Below are 16492 nucleotides of genomic sequence, written 5' to 3' on the forward strand. Positions count from 1 at the left end.
ACATAAAAAAAGACAAGAGAACGAAGGGTGGGGGGGCGGCGTTCTCCTTACCAGAGGTCCTCAAACTTTACCTTTAGGCTACATATAAAGAATATAAGTTATGGTCCAACACAAAAGGTAAGAAAAAGCATAACATTCATTGTTAATAATGATGTTAAAAATGCTACCAACATGGAATAAATTATTTGGTCTCCTTCTAGAGTTAAGTTTATTAGAAGTTTATAATGTAGTAGATGTCCAGGCATTTTCTTTCACATCTAAGAACCTGCCTGGAGGCTTCTGCAAAGGACATAAATAGAAATGTGTAGCTCACAAGTGCATGGCTTGGTGCAACGACTTTAAATAACAAGTATTCACGTGTCAGACTATGATTTTTTGCAAGCGTAAGTCATTATTAAGTGTTTGGGAATATACCAAAGAGTCTAAAAGCATTTTTGTCAGTTTAATGTTGTATTTTGGGATTTCTATTAACAACATTTTATGGAAATCATGATAGATAAATATGTACTTTAAAAGCCACTCACACCAGACTATTATTGCTAAATGTTGGAAGAAAAAAATCAGCTTTTACTTTGTTGACTAAGCATTGCTAATTTAACAACTTAAAATGGCCGCCCTTAAAACCTCAGCATAACAAAAAAGGTCAAAGGTTCAAAACCTGGCGCAGCAGGTTTAAAGTTCCGTGCCTCTAATGGACATAAAAATTACCAATTATATCTGGTTACTAATCATGCTATGTGAAACTGCATAAAGATGCAAAGTGCTTTGATATTCCCTCGTTTACGGGGATACTTAAGTGCAGCATTATTATTAAAAAATCTTTACACAGGCACTCAGTTCCCCGCCAGGAGCCGGCATGCCGCAAATGCTTATTAAAATGTTCATTAATAGGCAAAAACAACATGGGGCTTTATTTAAAACAATTAGCAAAACAAGCACATTTTTTAGCATTAAATTAATATGAGACTAATTATTAGGAAGCGGAAGTCCATCTATTATTATTAGCCTAACTCAAGATGCTTCATCTTGTTTTTCAAAGACAAACATTACAAAACTCAAATTAAAACCCATGCATAGCTTATAGTTTCAGCTTATGGCAAAAACATCTTACAATACCACAAACTCATTTTCAACAGTTTCTAATTTTCAATGACCATGGCTGGTTTTGCAGGACTGCCCATGAAGACTTTTATGCAAGAATATTTATCTTTCAAAAATGACCAACCACACCAAACGATTGGAATTCAGTCTATGGACACAATCTGAATTTGTAAGTTCTTTTCATGTTTGTATGGGTTTCCTTTGGGGTATACATTTTATTGCCCTAACCCTAAAATAATATATTTAAGGTACCAACTGTGGGTTAAGAATGGCTTCAGAATGTAAGTTTTTACTTTTATTTTACAATTTTTTTGGGGGTGAACTTGATGAACATGGGTGTTTTCTCAGAATCACTAAGGAAAGCTAGAGGTGTGTGGAGAACTATAATTTTTTATATGTAAACTTTGTATGTATAATATAATGATTTATATATATTCCTTATTTCATAAACATTTCATGATTCCAAGACCTCATCAGCATGAAAGGAGTTGAGAGGCTGTTGTAGGATGGAACTATTTCCCTTCCTTCAATTGTGGACTTTATGCTGACACTGACGTTTCTGTGCCGACACTGAAGTAGCTTTGCCATTGCCTTTACTGGAGTAAGCCAGTCTGTAATCCTGGCAGGGTGGCATTTAGACATCATGCTGCCCTAGACACTCCTAAATGATGAGGTGCTTTTGTACTAGCTCTGTCCCTTAGACTGCACCACTGGGGTCACTATTGCTATCTACAGATCAACACACAATAAAAAGCAGAGATGGTTTCATGTTTCTTAAACTACAGTTAGTCTTCTGACTCCTCTTATTATTACCTTCACCCCTTCTCTTTACAGTTTTCTTGCTGAATTTTGCTATAAATTTCTAGACGAGGGAAACAAAATAACAACAATTGGAACATTTTGAGGCTTGGTGCTGTGCTGCCTCTAACCATGATGCCCTAGGCATTGACCCAAGACTGCCAGGTAAATAGAAACCTGAATGCTGGCACTAACAATCAATTTTCTTGCCTTTATGGGCAATGAAGCCTTTACTGTTAGTCAGTGCATTGTATGAGAGGAATTGAAGTAAATGCTTTAGACTTCCCTTTACTTATGTTAATTATTTAACAGGAAACAAGGGGTAATGCCTCCAATATGGACAAAACAATAGTAGAGTGGGCAATTGTTGGAACCTTTGTCAGATTCTTATTGCTGTGTATAACATTTCTTCTCATTTCCAGGCATGGTGACAGTGGTCAGGGAAGTCTCTCTCATGAGGAAAGACAGCAATAAAACTTTAAAAAGGCTATGCCACTCATTCTAATTATACCCAAATAAAATAAAATTTTAAGTTTGTCTGAGGTTTCACTTTAAGATTTCACAGTTGCAAAAGTAGTGCAAAAACCAACATCAGCACAAAATTTATAATAATAGGATATCCTTAAACAAAAAAAAGGCATCACTATAGTCTAAATAACGATTTTTGAAATGCTAGAACATACAGGTAACAGCATTGAATACGGCAGTGTAATACCATTCTACCATAGAGTGCACAGAAGGAATACATTCCAAATTCGGTATCTGCTCCTCTGGGGTACCCTTAATAAACATATCATGTGGGCCATAAGAAATAGCAAGCAGGCACTGGAGTTTATTGTACTCTCTTGTATGTTTAATTTATATAGCCAAATATTCCATTGCCATCCAGACATCAAGCTCTTTTTTAGCATCTCATTCCAGCCTTAAAATTGCAGTATCTGTAAAAACTTTGTATTCCTCTATTGATTTTGTGAGTAAATTTTACTGTGAACTCTTGCATAGCTTGTCAGTGTCATATAACAATTAAATAGCAATAGATAACACAGCTGATAATTCAACCACCGCACTCCCTCAAATGGTTTAACTAGTCGTAAATGATAAGAAACGCCATCACTTATTCTCACCTATGTCAAGGCCGTATAAGTCAACTGGCAGAGATTTGGAAAAGTCAAAAGCAACTTCTGACTCTGGTAATAAGTAATTGTTGTAGACTATTAAGCATTTTTATTTAAGCATAAAAACAATGTCTAAAAGCAATAATCCATAGCAACCAATCAGCAAACATCCTTTGCTGCTCTGACTACAGGATACTGACGAAAGGTGAAATCCCACTGAATCAGAATCAGGTTTTGTTGTGTTACAATTAAAAAAAATCACATCATTAAACTAATAATAATTAAACCCCAGGAGTAATTTGTATTAACAGCCATAAATCCTTGAATTACTTTATCAAGCCATGGTATAAAAAAGCCATCCAATTTAAAATCCTAATATTATCCCCCCACCACCCACACTTATATAGCTATACCCATTCTTGTTCTTCTCTTTATGGAATGAGTGCTGCCCCATCAATACGGAGACGGTGTGTATATACAGTGTAAACCTCACAATTAACTTGCTCCCTTCTGGTCTGTTAATTATATTATTGAAAGTGTTTTGTTATATCTGTTAAGTGCATAAACCTATTGATCCTGTCAAAAATTCAGAACTATCCAGTGTCTTGTGCATATATTCGGGGTTATCTTAAGCTGTATTATCAGCCCAGTTCTTCTCTTGGACTACAAAACAATGAGTTTCTATGTTGTGAAGATAAGGAGAAGGTGAGGAATTTAGTAGTTTAGCAAAAGGCAACTGAGCACGGCTGACACCATTTCTTGCTATTTAGTCCAGAAAAGGCATGCATTGTGAATCCACAACAGGAAATTAACAGTGGAATGCATTTCTGGTAGATCAGCAAGTATTTTCTGGACTTGGAAGATCTTTAATGGTCTTTTCAGGGACTTTGTATTGCATATATATATATATAATTTTGCCTTAACATACTTTAAAAAAAGTATGGTTACTACTTTATACATTTCATCCTCGCACAATGGCAGCTATTCATCGATACATCAATTTCATCGATACTAGCAATGATGAAGGGTATAGGGTGCAAACCGCCGCATACAGCCTTGATTTCACTAGTGCCTACTGAATAGTGCTACAATCTGTAAAATCAGTGGAACAGGTAAACATAAAAATGGAGTGTAAGTAACACTATCATTTAGGATGAAGCCGTGTATTATTCTTGTAGGTTTATTTCAGAAGTAGGACTTTGTTGAAATCCTCTCCTGATCATTTATCACTGTCACTGCAGCCAAAATACACACTGCTTTTATTATGTCAGATAAAAGGAAATAATTAAATATTGTTTCTGAACAAAGGAAATATATGAATGCTGAAGTTAATGCAATATTTCAATTGTGTCATATTCACTGCGTAAGATGATTATGACTTTAACAGGTACTGTGTTTTTGCTTTTTACCAGGCACTGACTGGGAAATGATCTAGTTTAATAACAGAACATTTGCAATGTCTGTGTGTGCCTGAAGTTCTAACACCATATTTTTAATCATATCTGAGCAGTTGTTACCATACTCTCCATACGGGGGAATAAGATGACTAAACAAAACAATTAAATTATTTTATTACCAAAAAGGTTTTCCTAGATCAGTATTTCTCAGTTATATTAAAATACACACTCCTTTATAAGATAACCAGATATGATTTACCACACCTTAATTTCCCCTTAACATGTGGACACTTATTACCAGTCTCTGCTACCTGTTAATACTGTAAAAGTTTTTTAGAAAAAATCCTTTGTGCTTTTAAAAAAAAATAAAAAAATACTTCCCGAAGTCTGTAATATAAAATTTGCTGTAACTCTAAAAATATATGCTGAATTTACTTCTGCAAGCTGTACCGTCATTTTAACTTGTTAGAAGTACCCACGGGTACATGTACAACTGGTTCAGAACCTGTGTGCTGGAACATATAAAAACTGGACTGTTGCTTCTAACCAGGGGCGTAACTAGAAATCACCGGGCCCCATAGCAACATTTTGTATGGGGCCCTGTGATTTCTAGTTATGCCCCTTGCAGAGCCCACCTGATATACCAAACAGCCCACCTGAGAGTGACTCTGCAGGGTCTCAGGTGGGCTGCACAACTCTTACCTGTCAGCGCGGTCCGCCTCCGTAGTCGCCTCCTCTTCCGCCCCTTGCCTCCTCTTTCATTGTCGGGCCCTGCCTTCTCCTCTATCGATGGGCCCCGCCTCCTCTTACATCACTGGCCCCATCTGCTCTTAGGTCCTCCTTCACTGCAAACGCCGGGTCCAGTCCCTCTGCAGCAGCTGCTGGCTGTCACTGACAGAGCTCATCGGCGGATGTGAGGAAGAACGTGCCACTGCACACATCACTGACAGGTTCCTCTTGACAGCCAACACCCTGATATGCCATAGCGACCCTGGCGGTCTGCACGGCATCAGAGGGATGCCCTGGCTGGGCCCCCCTGCGGCCGCATGGGTCGATATGGCAATTGTTACGCCACTGCTTCTAACTCTTCCATATAAAAACTTCAAAAGTAACACATCCGTCCCAAAGGGAACTGTGGGATTCTCATATGTGCTATATTGAGCTTCCACATAAACGAAGCAGTATCCGCCTAAATAAAAGTTATTTATAGTTTTAAAAGCCAGTTATGTGTATAACCTATTAATTATAGTGCTTTGTATTTGAAATTATTTGCCGTTTCCAATGCAGTGTAGCAGTGGGAAGCATGTGCCCACTGTATGCAGACGTCCCTGGAAGTTGGAATACTGAAGCCACTGGCACGCCCCCATCAATTATATCAATTACAGACTAAGGGGTTAATTTACTAAAGGCAAATAGGCTGTTCACTTTGCAAGAACTTAGCTTATTGAATGAGCTGAAGCTCTGCTGACTTCCATCATCCAATCATGTATAAGCAAAAGCACAGTTTTTCTGTTTTGTTTTTTTAATTTCCCTTGCACGTAATTGGGTATTCTTTGTAAAGTGAATTTTCACCAATAAACTAAGGGTAAATAATTCCCTTGCAATTTGAAAATTCTCCTGCAAAGTGAACAGCCTATGTGCCTTTAGTAAATCAACCCTTATGTAGTGGATTTACTGAGTGAATGAAGGATGTTTTCCTACACCCTTCCCCCGGGCCAGTGCCTAAATCACCGTACTGTGTCTAGACAGCTTGGCAGCAGCCAACTCTGAAACATAAATGAAAGCCATTCAATGTAAAGAGTTAACATGAAAATTAGATTTTTAGAAAAAAATGCTAGTCCATATGGATTACATGGTATTTTCAAGGTGACTACAGATCAATGTTATGCTTTGGGCAGCTCTGAGGATTTAAGCAGCAAACTTTTGTTGTATTGTTGTGATGCTGTCAGGGCATTTTACCATGCATGCAATACCATGCATTTTAGTGTACTAAAACAGGATTTGTCAATTGTGTACCAAATTTACAAGGTCTACAGTGTCTAAGAGCCACCTTTGTCATAAAAAATTGACAAGTCTCACACACCTACACCCAAGCATCCAGTAAGGATATTATCTAATTCAAAATGCCCCTAGAACACAAGGCCATAAAAAAAAGTAACTATGTTCCCTGTTACCAGTTTCAAGTAGCTGACAATGGAGTAAGTATATATGTAGTTTACTTGTTCCTGGGGACAAAGACCTTCTAGTGCTCTTAGAACACCATTGTACATATTAATAAAAGCATATCACAAATGACTTTAATGTGGAACAACAGTTTATTCTCCCAGTGAAACAGGGAGTCAAAGGCATCTGTATTAATTTCTCAAGGAAAAAAAATACTAGTGGTGAATATTTGCTATAACATCCCATACAGTCATTACAGTTCTAGGGGAAAGGATGATGCAACAACTCCCCACATAATTTTGACAAAAGTCAACAACATGGCCAGGGAGCAACTGTAGGAACGAATGTACTGGAGGTGCTACCTGCAATTCCCATCTCCAAAATGAAACCTCACATATTCCCTAGGGGGGAGCTCAGGGGGCTTTTATTAGCTTGATCTGCCATTGCCCTTTTATATTATTTTCAACATGACAAATCCAAATAGACATATTAATTAGTTCAATCTTACACTAATGTGCCATGCATAGTATACAAAATATAAACTGTACAACACCCAATTATTTAAATGAAGCCAGCTCACATTAATGAACTGTCAAACTTGCAGCAATGTTGCAGCTTTAATGCAGGTTACCCGAAGTGTAACAAGAGAGATTCTCTGAAGAATGCCAGAAACAGCATCATAACCACAAGGGTGCTTTAACCTGTGTTTTCGAAAAGCTCAGCTTTGAATGGCTCCCGATATCAAACGCAAATTTATAAAACTGGAAATCATGAAAAATGTAGCGTATGATACCCAACAGAAGGTAAAACTACCTGAAGGAAAAGAGACATCAAACTTTCAGCAGGAAAAAAAAAACCATTTAAAAGATGGATGTGCACTTAAGAGAATAAAAGCAAAGTTTAGATGACTGACATCTATTGTAATACACCCATTAGAATGATATAAATCTTTTTTGAAACCGTTATGGTTTCCATGGTAACCAGATGTAGGTGTTTATGCAATCTTTATTTAATCCCTATTGTGATAAGATTCTCCTTTACCACCGGCAAGATAGAACGTTCCTTCCCTGTCTTTGAGAAGTTGAGGCGATATATTACTGGAAATGCTATTATCGCTGTAAGAAAGCCTTAATCTTTTTATGACTGCCAATTACAGGCCTAAGTGATGTCAAACCAATTGTTTGTAATCTTTTACAGGGCAGTTTTGGTCAAAGTTAAAACTATATGCATGCAATTAAATTCTGCAGAAAAGCATAGCTTTCTCCTTGCAGTACAAAAAAATCAAGTTAAAATTAATTCAGTTGCATGTAAATGATGTATATTTATAAGTTAAGGTTAAAAAATTCATAATTCTGTTGTCATTGTTTTATAAATTAAATTGCTAATTTAAACACAAAAAAAGAAAAACAAATCATGAATGCTTGAGGTCTAAAAGCAAATAATATTTTTTTCTTTTAAAACCCTTTAAGAAGGGAATGCAATTTTAAAGGGAAACTTGTGCTTATACTGGGGCTGCCATTTCTAACCTCGTTCTAACATAGGGGTCTATTCACAAAGCTGCCGAAGGATCTGGCCGTAGCTTCGGCCGATCCTTCGGCTGGCTTCGGCCCCAGGACCCCTTCGGTTCAGGAGAACCGAGGGAGTGCTGTACGGGCTATTCACAATCGAGTCGAGCGCTGAGCCGTGCTGAAAGCCGAAGCTGGCCGAGCGATTATGAGGTAAAGCTCTGCTGACTTCCATTATCCCATCACATGTAAGCAAAAATATATTTTTGTAAAATGTTCTTGCACCTGATTGGCTAAACTTTGCAAAGTGAATCTTCACCATATTCACTGCTAAGGGAAAATTCCCTTGCAAAATACACAGCCTATTTGCCTATAAGTAAATCAACCCAATTGCCTTTAATACCTGGCACAAGTATGCAGTAAATGAAGTCAGTACTTAGCCTGAACTCCTGATTAGTATGCCTGTTCCAGGTTAAGGTCTCAGAAAATAATGAAACTATCGATCAGCATGACACAGGCAAGTAGCATTTTCAAAAGATGAGGTCAGCAATCACAGTCTCCATGTGTTTAGTATTTTCTTTAGAACATAATGCAGAAATACATCTAATATTCAATAATAATTCATATTTGTTCTCTTGTGTTAATATAAATCTGTAAGTATTTTAACCTTTTTTGATTTATATACCAATGTGGCAAGGCTAATATAAAACATTATAGCTAAATCGGGTAATATTCTGTGCACATAACAGCCTGAATATTACAATCTGTATATTAACACAATTAATCCAACCAAAGTTTATAACTGCAATATCCCTTCAGGGAGTTGAAGGCATATTCCACGTTTTGCAACAAAATTAATAAATGCACTCATATGATGAAAAAGAAAAATCTGCATTTATTATTTTTTTGCATTTATGCCTGCAAAACACTGCAAGCGCAATCAGTGGATTGTGGGTGCAATGCCCATGCTCCTGCAAGCTATTCACCCCAATACCAGGTCAGGCCAATAAAAAATATTAAGGTAAAATCAGGTAATTTTCTTTGCACCTAAGAGCTTGAATATTACAATCTGTATAGGACTGCGTTTAATACAACCAAAGCGTATAACTGCAATGTCATGAAAAATGGCCGTGTCGCTTGCATATAGCTTATATATATTTTGCCCTAAAAGGCAAATCTTTTTCTCTTTCTTAGAAAGCTAGGAGGTATGCAGTACACCAGAACTAATAATAGCTTTACTGATATAACTCTTAGGCCGGGAGTCTCCCACTCCCGGCCGCCCAGGAGAGAAACACTGCTTTTTTTTTTATTCTGACATCGAGCCGCTGTCGTAAGAATAAAAAAAAGAAAAATTCACCATAGGAATGCCTTGCTAGATTCCTATTGGCTATTTCAATCTGCAATAGCAAACTAGCTATTGCACCCGCCCACTGCTGCTGTCAATCAGCAAAGGGGACCTGCAGTTCTCCATCAGGTCCCCTCTAGTGATTGACAACAGCAGAGGGCGGGTGCGATAGCTAGTTTGCTTTTGGCAAATTGCAATAGCCAATAGGAATCTAGCAATGCATTCCTATGGCGAAAAGTGTTTTTTTTTTTTGACGGCAGCAGAATTGCCGGCCAATAGAAAACAGATGGGCGGAGCTAGCTGTCACTGCTAGCTCCGCACAATCGTTTTCTATTTATTTTTTTGAACTTTTTTCAGTTCTGCTCGGTCCCACAGAGGGAGCGAGCAGAACAGCCGAGCCGAATGCCGCTCAGCGGCATTCGGCTATTCACTCACTGCTGTTCGGCATCTAAAAAAATAGACCGAACAGCACCGAGTAGCCTGCCGGAGGTTTGGCTTAGCCGATCCAGATGTTGGATCGGCTGAGTCGAACTCCTTCTGCACTTCGGGTCGGCCGAACATGTTCGGCCAACCCGAAGCCACCCGATGTACGGCTGATTTCAGCCTATATATACGGCTGAAATCAGCCGTGCCAGCCTGAAGTGAATAGCCGAACAGCGTTCGGCTCACTTCGCTTCAGGTCGGTCGTTCACTCGGCTGCCTACGGCAGCTTAGTGAATAGACCCCTTAGTAAAACAGAAATCTACTTGATTGCACTATGTACATCATTCATAACTGGTTTGTGTATTATTTTATTGAATAAGCATGTAAAAGCTCCATTTACCAGATAACAAGAAACTAGGCAATGCCAGCAAATTAGCCCTGCAATTGGAACAAATGCATGCATGACTTTCTGTTGAATTTATGCAATAATTTGCTTTTTATTTGCCACCGTTCTGTCTGTGCTTTACTATCCTATAACACTTGCCAGTATAATCATGGAGGAGGTGGTGTTGGGCAAAGCAGCAGAATCATATGTACTGCACAGTCATTAACTTTCCGTGTATTCAATGGCAAGGGCCGAGACAGCTCCAAATACAGCCCTGGCTTCCTCAGAATGTCAAGATAGCACATAGCAATATACTTGCTATACTTCAATGCTGCACAGACATAAAAGGTAAATTTGGGTCTTAGTGGTACTTTAAAAATAACAATGTAACATCAGCCAGCTATTTTCATGTTCTTTATCCAATACATAGGGGTTGATTTACTAAAATAGTAAAGACTTTTCCCTTTATAAAATATTTTTTCACGTTGCAAAATCAAAATTAATTTAGCTTAATTAATACGGTGAATAGACATATGTTTGCTTCAAACGTTCAGTCATGTACAAGCACAAATCCTGTTTGAATGCCCATGACTGGGCATGCTCCTTCCCTACATAGAGCAATGACTGGGCATTCAAAGTGAGCACAGCTTCACCCTTTTTACTAAACTATGTGAACACACAAGATGAAAATCGAACGTTCACCTTGCCAACTGAACAACTTCTACCATTTTTATAAATCAACCCCACAATCTTCTGGAGATTATGCAACATATAGCTGGGTCAAGGGTGTGACGTAGGTACCCTTTATTAAAATTCCACTTCAACTTAAAGAAACAAGAAGCCAACATTACAACTTGATTTAAAGAATAAAAAAAACAATAAGTAATATATACAGATATACATGTTTTTAATTGGTTTTCAAACTGAAGATAACCTAGCATCTGAGAGATGTTCCTTCACTGTTCTGTATTTCCATCACTGACTACTAAAGACAGCTTATAGAATGTCACAGAGCAAAACATTACAGATATCAGACAGTGGATACATACATGCATAATAATGCCATACTAGTCTATGCACTGAGCAGACACCTCTGTAACCAATGTGAACTCAGAAAGTTTATAGCCATTGGTAGGAAAATAATTCATTTTTTTACTACCAGATCTATAACTCAGAGCTGTATTCTGAGGTCACAAGGTGACTATGCACAATACAATTATTGCCTTCTCTTGCCCAAAATATAGGCACCCATATATAAACACCTAATGTCTCTGGATACCACTTAAAGCCCAAAAGAACCTTCCGTTTAAATCAGGTAAATACATTCCAGGTGCATCATATCAGAAGATGTTCAATGTCCAACAGTTTGTTTTCTTTGTAAAGAATCTATAGCCTGAGTAGAAAAGCTTGATCCCTGGCAGCAACTGCAGAGTGGGAACCTTGCTGTTTGTGGGGAAGCAGTGGCGTCATTGAAGAGGACCAATATGCCCCAACAGAGTCAGACCTATAGCTCTGATCACAAAAGCTCATGCTCCTTCCCCACAGAGATCAAGGATTTCCCTCTGCAACATGCTGGCAGGGGACAGTTTTTCTACACAGACTATGGCTGATTTGTAATGAAAACAAATTGTAAGACTGTTCAAACCTTGTTTTGATGCACCTGGAACATATTTAACTAATTTAAACTGAAATTCATTTGAGATTTAAAGTACACCTATCAGGTCATTAAAAAAAGATGGCACCTGTCTTCCTTTGCCTCCTTAGATTGTAAGCTCCTTGAAGGCAGGGGCTGATGTGAATGTAAAATATGTAAAGCGCAGCATAAATTGTGTGAGCTATATAAATACCTATAATAATAATAATAATAATGAAATAATGGCAAAAAGTCTGCAAAGACACACAAACACCTCATAAACAGAAAGCCACCGAATCGGAATTTTAAAATTAACTGTCTTTGCTTTGAAGTCCTGCATGTAAATAGATTTCTTAACGTTCCATCTCAGAATTCACTGACTAAAATACAAATACAGGAATGTTTCACTAAGCACGGGACGCTGTGTGCCAAACTGATAACGATCTCCGCTACAGTTCTATCCGCCTCCAGCATGCAGATTTAAGTCTGCCATAATCATTATGCGAGAAGTCAAATCCCCTTCTCGATTTTCACTGCTGAAACACTATTTGGCAGTATGTGTTGTAAGAAATTAACGGGGAGAAAAATGACAGATCCCTATCTATAGTCTGCTAAGCCCAACAGATGAATAGAGAAATACACACTGCATCATGCTTTTTTTTTTATCAAAGCAGCAAAGGTAATTAAGTTGCAGAAATTTTTCATCTGATCTGGCTCCCTTTCATGACATTGCAAAAAACATCATTTTTGATTCTGCTAGCTTAGAAACTCAGAAAAGGTATGTGCTTTTTAGGGAGTGCTATGATGGAAATCCAGTATTGGTCAATTTATTTTGATGTGAGGTGTCCAGATTTAGATGAGTTGTTTCTAATTGATTGTGTTGTTAAGAAGTGCAAAGTTCTGTAAATTCTACAAGTAAACTAGGCCATGAAAATGTATACTGACACATCAGTCAATACTTTTATTGTCCTGGGCCATAATGGTGCATCGAGCTCTTGGAACCAACTGCTATATGCAAAACAATATATAGATTTGGTGATAGTATAATAGAAATTGTTCTGGCAAACACTGTTTTTAAAGAGCAACTTACATTTTTGCCCTACTGGAATGTTTAGAGTAACACCTAAATCCTTGTGCCATGGTGTTATTTTGCATGTTCTTAACTTTTTATATAAACAATCCCAGAATGAATTAAGAGAATGCTAGGTGCTGCTATTCAGTACATATCTAAAATATATACAAAATCTTTACATTCATTGAGGCCAGCACTGGCAATCCAGCAAATCTCACATTTTCTGGAGGCCCACTAGGTCAAAATGGACTTAAACACTTAAGCTGAAGGTATGTTAGCTACCTCAGACCCAGCACAACACTGGACATGTAAACTGCGATGACCAGTTCCATCTCTTAACCCAAATTCAACATTGATCCTCAGAGGAAGAATTTGCGACAGCAGGGGAAGAATTATCATAGCTCCATCCCAGCAAACCGTCTTACCCCAAGACAATAGGATACAAATGTATCCAATACAAGAGGGAACAATGCATTACTGTAGCACAAAGCATTAACATGTATCCAAACCCAAGAACAAAAGTGTAATATATTGCAGCTTATCAGTCCTTAGAAGTGGTAACTGCATTATTTTTTGTAGTTATTTTTTCATCTTGTGATCCTCTAAGTGACACACCTCCTGTCCTAGGGTGACAATGTTCACTTACACTGCTCAATCTATGAAGAAGCAGTGTTCTCCCCCCAGGTCACAAAGGTTTTAAGGACTACAGAACACCCCCTTCTCATATCCATAATATAGGGGGAATTGTTCTGTAGTACACAAAAAATTCAAGCTTCGCTGATAACATTGTATGCAATTTCCTTCCTTCCTACAGGAAATCAAGAGAATTAATTTCTGGCAAGATCAATGGGTATTTCTTTTACACTTGTTGAATGGATATAATAAAAAACACTTCCAATGGTATATTTGACAGACCAAAGCGTAACAAATAAGAGAAGTTCATTGTTAGGGTTTGCATACACTTTGAGGGGCATGTGTTTAAAGCAGTGAGGCTGAACATTCAATGATGGTGAATCTTCCAGGTGTTTTAAATAACTGTGATTGATTCACCACCAGTCATTGTTTACTGAATGTTACTGCTTTAAAAATATGAGAGTAGATCTTGTTGCACTCCTTACCGGATATCACAACAGCAGGGGAGGGTGAGTGTAGTGACTGCAGATGGCACCGCTGTACACATAAATAGTTTGGAAGAATGTCACTAGCACACCAAAGAATCCTTTCAGGATCACCAAATGCACATTTACTTGAACAGTTGTCAAATGAAAACACATTCAGGGGAATTTACCAATACTGCAGCAGGCAGGCAGAATCTGGAGCAGATGTGCATGGGGACTATTCAGCTTTTATGTTTCATTTTCAAATTTTAACTGAACAAACTGAAGAGAGAAGCTAATTGGTTGCTGTGCACATCTGCTCCAGATTTTGCCTGCTCCAGTATTCATAAATGCCTCCCATTATTTTAATTTGACAACTGTTCCAATAAATGAACATTTGGTGATCCTGAAAGGATTCTTTGGTGTGCTGGTGACATTCTTCCAAACTATTCATGTTTTAAAAATATGCCCATCAGTGTTGTCTACGTGCTAAAAATGGTGTCCAGCACACATTCTGGCAGCTGTATGGTTCGTATCTTTAGTATTTGTTAGGCAAAAAATATTCTCTACATATTTATGCATCGAAATACCCTAACTAGTAAGCATTGTCAAACAAAACACAAATAACATCCTTTGTTCAATTGTTTAGTTTTTTTCTAGTAGTAATACACATTAATTAAATAGATGAATTGGAAAGATTTAACTTTTAAATATTAGCCGCTGCTTACAGAAAACCGTTGACTTTTACTTGCTGCACCAGAAAATCAGCAGTTACCAACAACATGAGAGCAAAGCCCTTTCTTGCTGCAACGTTGAAAGCAAAAAAAAGGCTAAAAATTCAGTGAGAAATAATAAATCTAGCAGAGCAAAAATGACCATTTCTACAAAAGCGTTCTGTAATACCCAAGGCTGTGTTTAAACATAATTATAGAACAGGCTCTTGAAGGGTTCCCTTTAAGAATGGGAATAAATTGCCCCCCGCTGAGTGACACAGCTATAGACTCACTGCAGTCTTTGCTTGGGGAGACTTTGATAGAAAGTTCCTAGTTAGGATCACAATTCTGACTCGTCAGAAGACCACGAGGGCTATGTAGCAAAGCAGCACAGCTGGGGCACATGTAGAACAAAGCTTAATCTTCCCACTCTCTTGTACATTCAAAAATCTTTCCTTTGATCATACTACAACACCTGTCTCTGTCCAGTTTTGCAGCCAAAGCACAGGTCAAATAACAGTATGTTTTAATGTAATATTCATATGTGGGCCTTTCAGATAAGAAAATGCCTGCATCTGTGTCATGTAAAAAGCTCCTATCAAAGGAAGATCGATCTTCACGTGACAGTGAAACGATGGCTCACAACACAACTGTGATCTGACAAACTATGCAGAAAAGCAGGACAACTATGACACATTGTTTTTAGAGAATACATTTTCCATTCTTACCTGTGCCTAAAATCTTTATTTCTGGGTGGAAGCAAGAAAAGAAGAGAGTAATATTACATCAAGTGTTGTTAGAAGTGAAGAGTATGAGGATGGGAATGTTTCAAGTGGGAATGACAGGTACCCTAATAAGCATGCCACATATTCTGCATACTATATCCCAAACAGCATCACATGAGGTTTGGTTCGTCCATTTCAGGAAAAGAAACAAACACTTTGTAAGATTACTTTGATTGTTATTTATGGAACATTTCTCAAGTACATGGGCAGAGTATTTCTGTCAAGTTTAGATGTTCTTTAAAGTTACTGGTCCTAAGAATCATTATATTAGATGGTCAGACAACAGTCAAATAAGAATAGTATCTCCCATGCTGTACATGTTGGTTATACAGGGGCAGATCTGATACAACAAAGGAGAAAAATACAATTTCCTGGAATATTCCACTAGTTAGATGCAATATATTCCTTCGGATTTGTTGCATTATTTTTCATTTTATGATTTGCATCGCATGATTTTCTGCTCAAATTTCAGATCTTAATACTTTTTTTATGCCAGTTGTGATTTTTGAGAAAAATTCTCCTTTCTGGCTGAGTGTTATGCAGTGATATGGAGGGGTCCCTCTTGTAATCTGCTTGCAAGCAGCAACAACATGTTCGTTCTGCTTTAGTTTACAGTACTTGGCAGACTGTACTATTCCTATTATATATTTTCTATCTGTGCCATCTCTTCCTATAAGGAAAAGGGGGACTGTACCTATGATACCTTTAGGGCATTCAATTATGGGTTAAGGATAGGAGCCAAGTAAAAGTATAGGATAGGGGCCAATAAAGTATTTCTCTCTGATAACAGGGCATATTTTTCATGAAATATAGCATCACCCTGGCCACTGATTATGTGGCAACCCTTTGGTAACACTGCATCTCACAACTTCTGTTAAGCAGGTACCTCCTGCCAACATGGCACCCTGGCACAGAATGCCTTATAACTAACCTAGGTCTGGATCTGCTGGGTATTGCAAG

The 16492-nt window shown here is 37.9% G+C and overlaps 1 protein-coding gene across 1 annotated transcript in view; it reads right to left on the reverse strand.

The window, feature by feature from the left end:
* The window catches only part of TENM3 (teneurin transmembrane protein 3), a 988875-nt gene that overhangs the window by 62776 nt on the left and 909607 nt on the right, over positions 1–16492 (reverse strand). The window lies entirely within an intron of this gene.

This window comes from Nanorana parkeri, unplaced genomic scaffold, assembly GCF_000935625.1.
Source record: "Nanorana parkeri isolate BGI_ZX_2015 unplaced genomic scaffold, ASM93562v1 scaffold60, whole genome shotgun sequence".
NCBI classification, from domain to species: Eukaryota; Metazoa; Chordata; class Amphibia; order Anura; family Dicroglossidae; genus Nanorana; species Nanorana parkeri.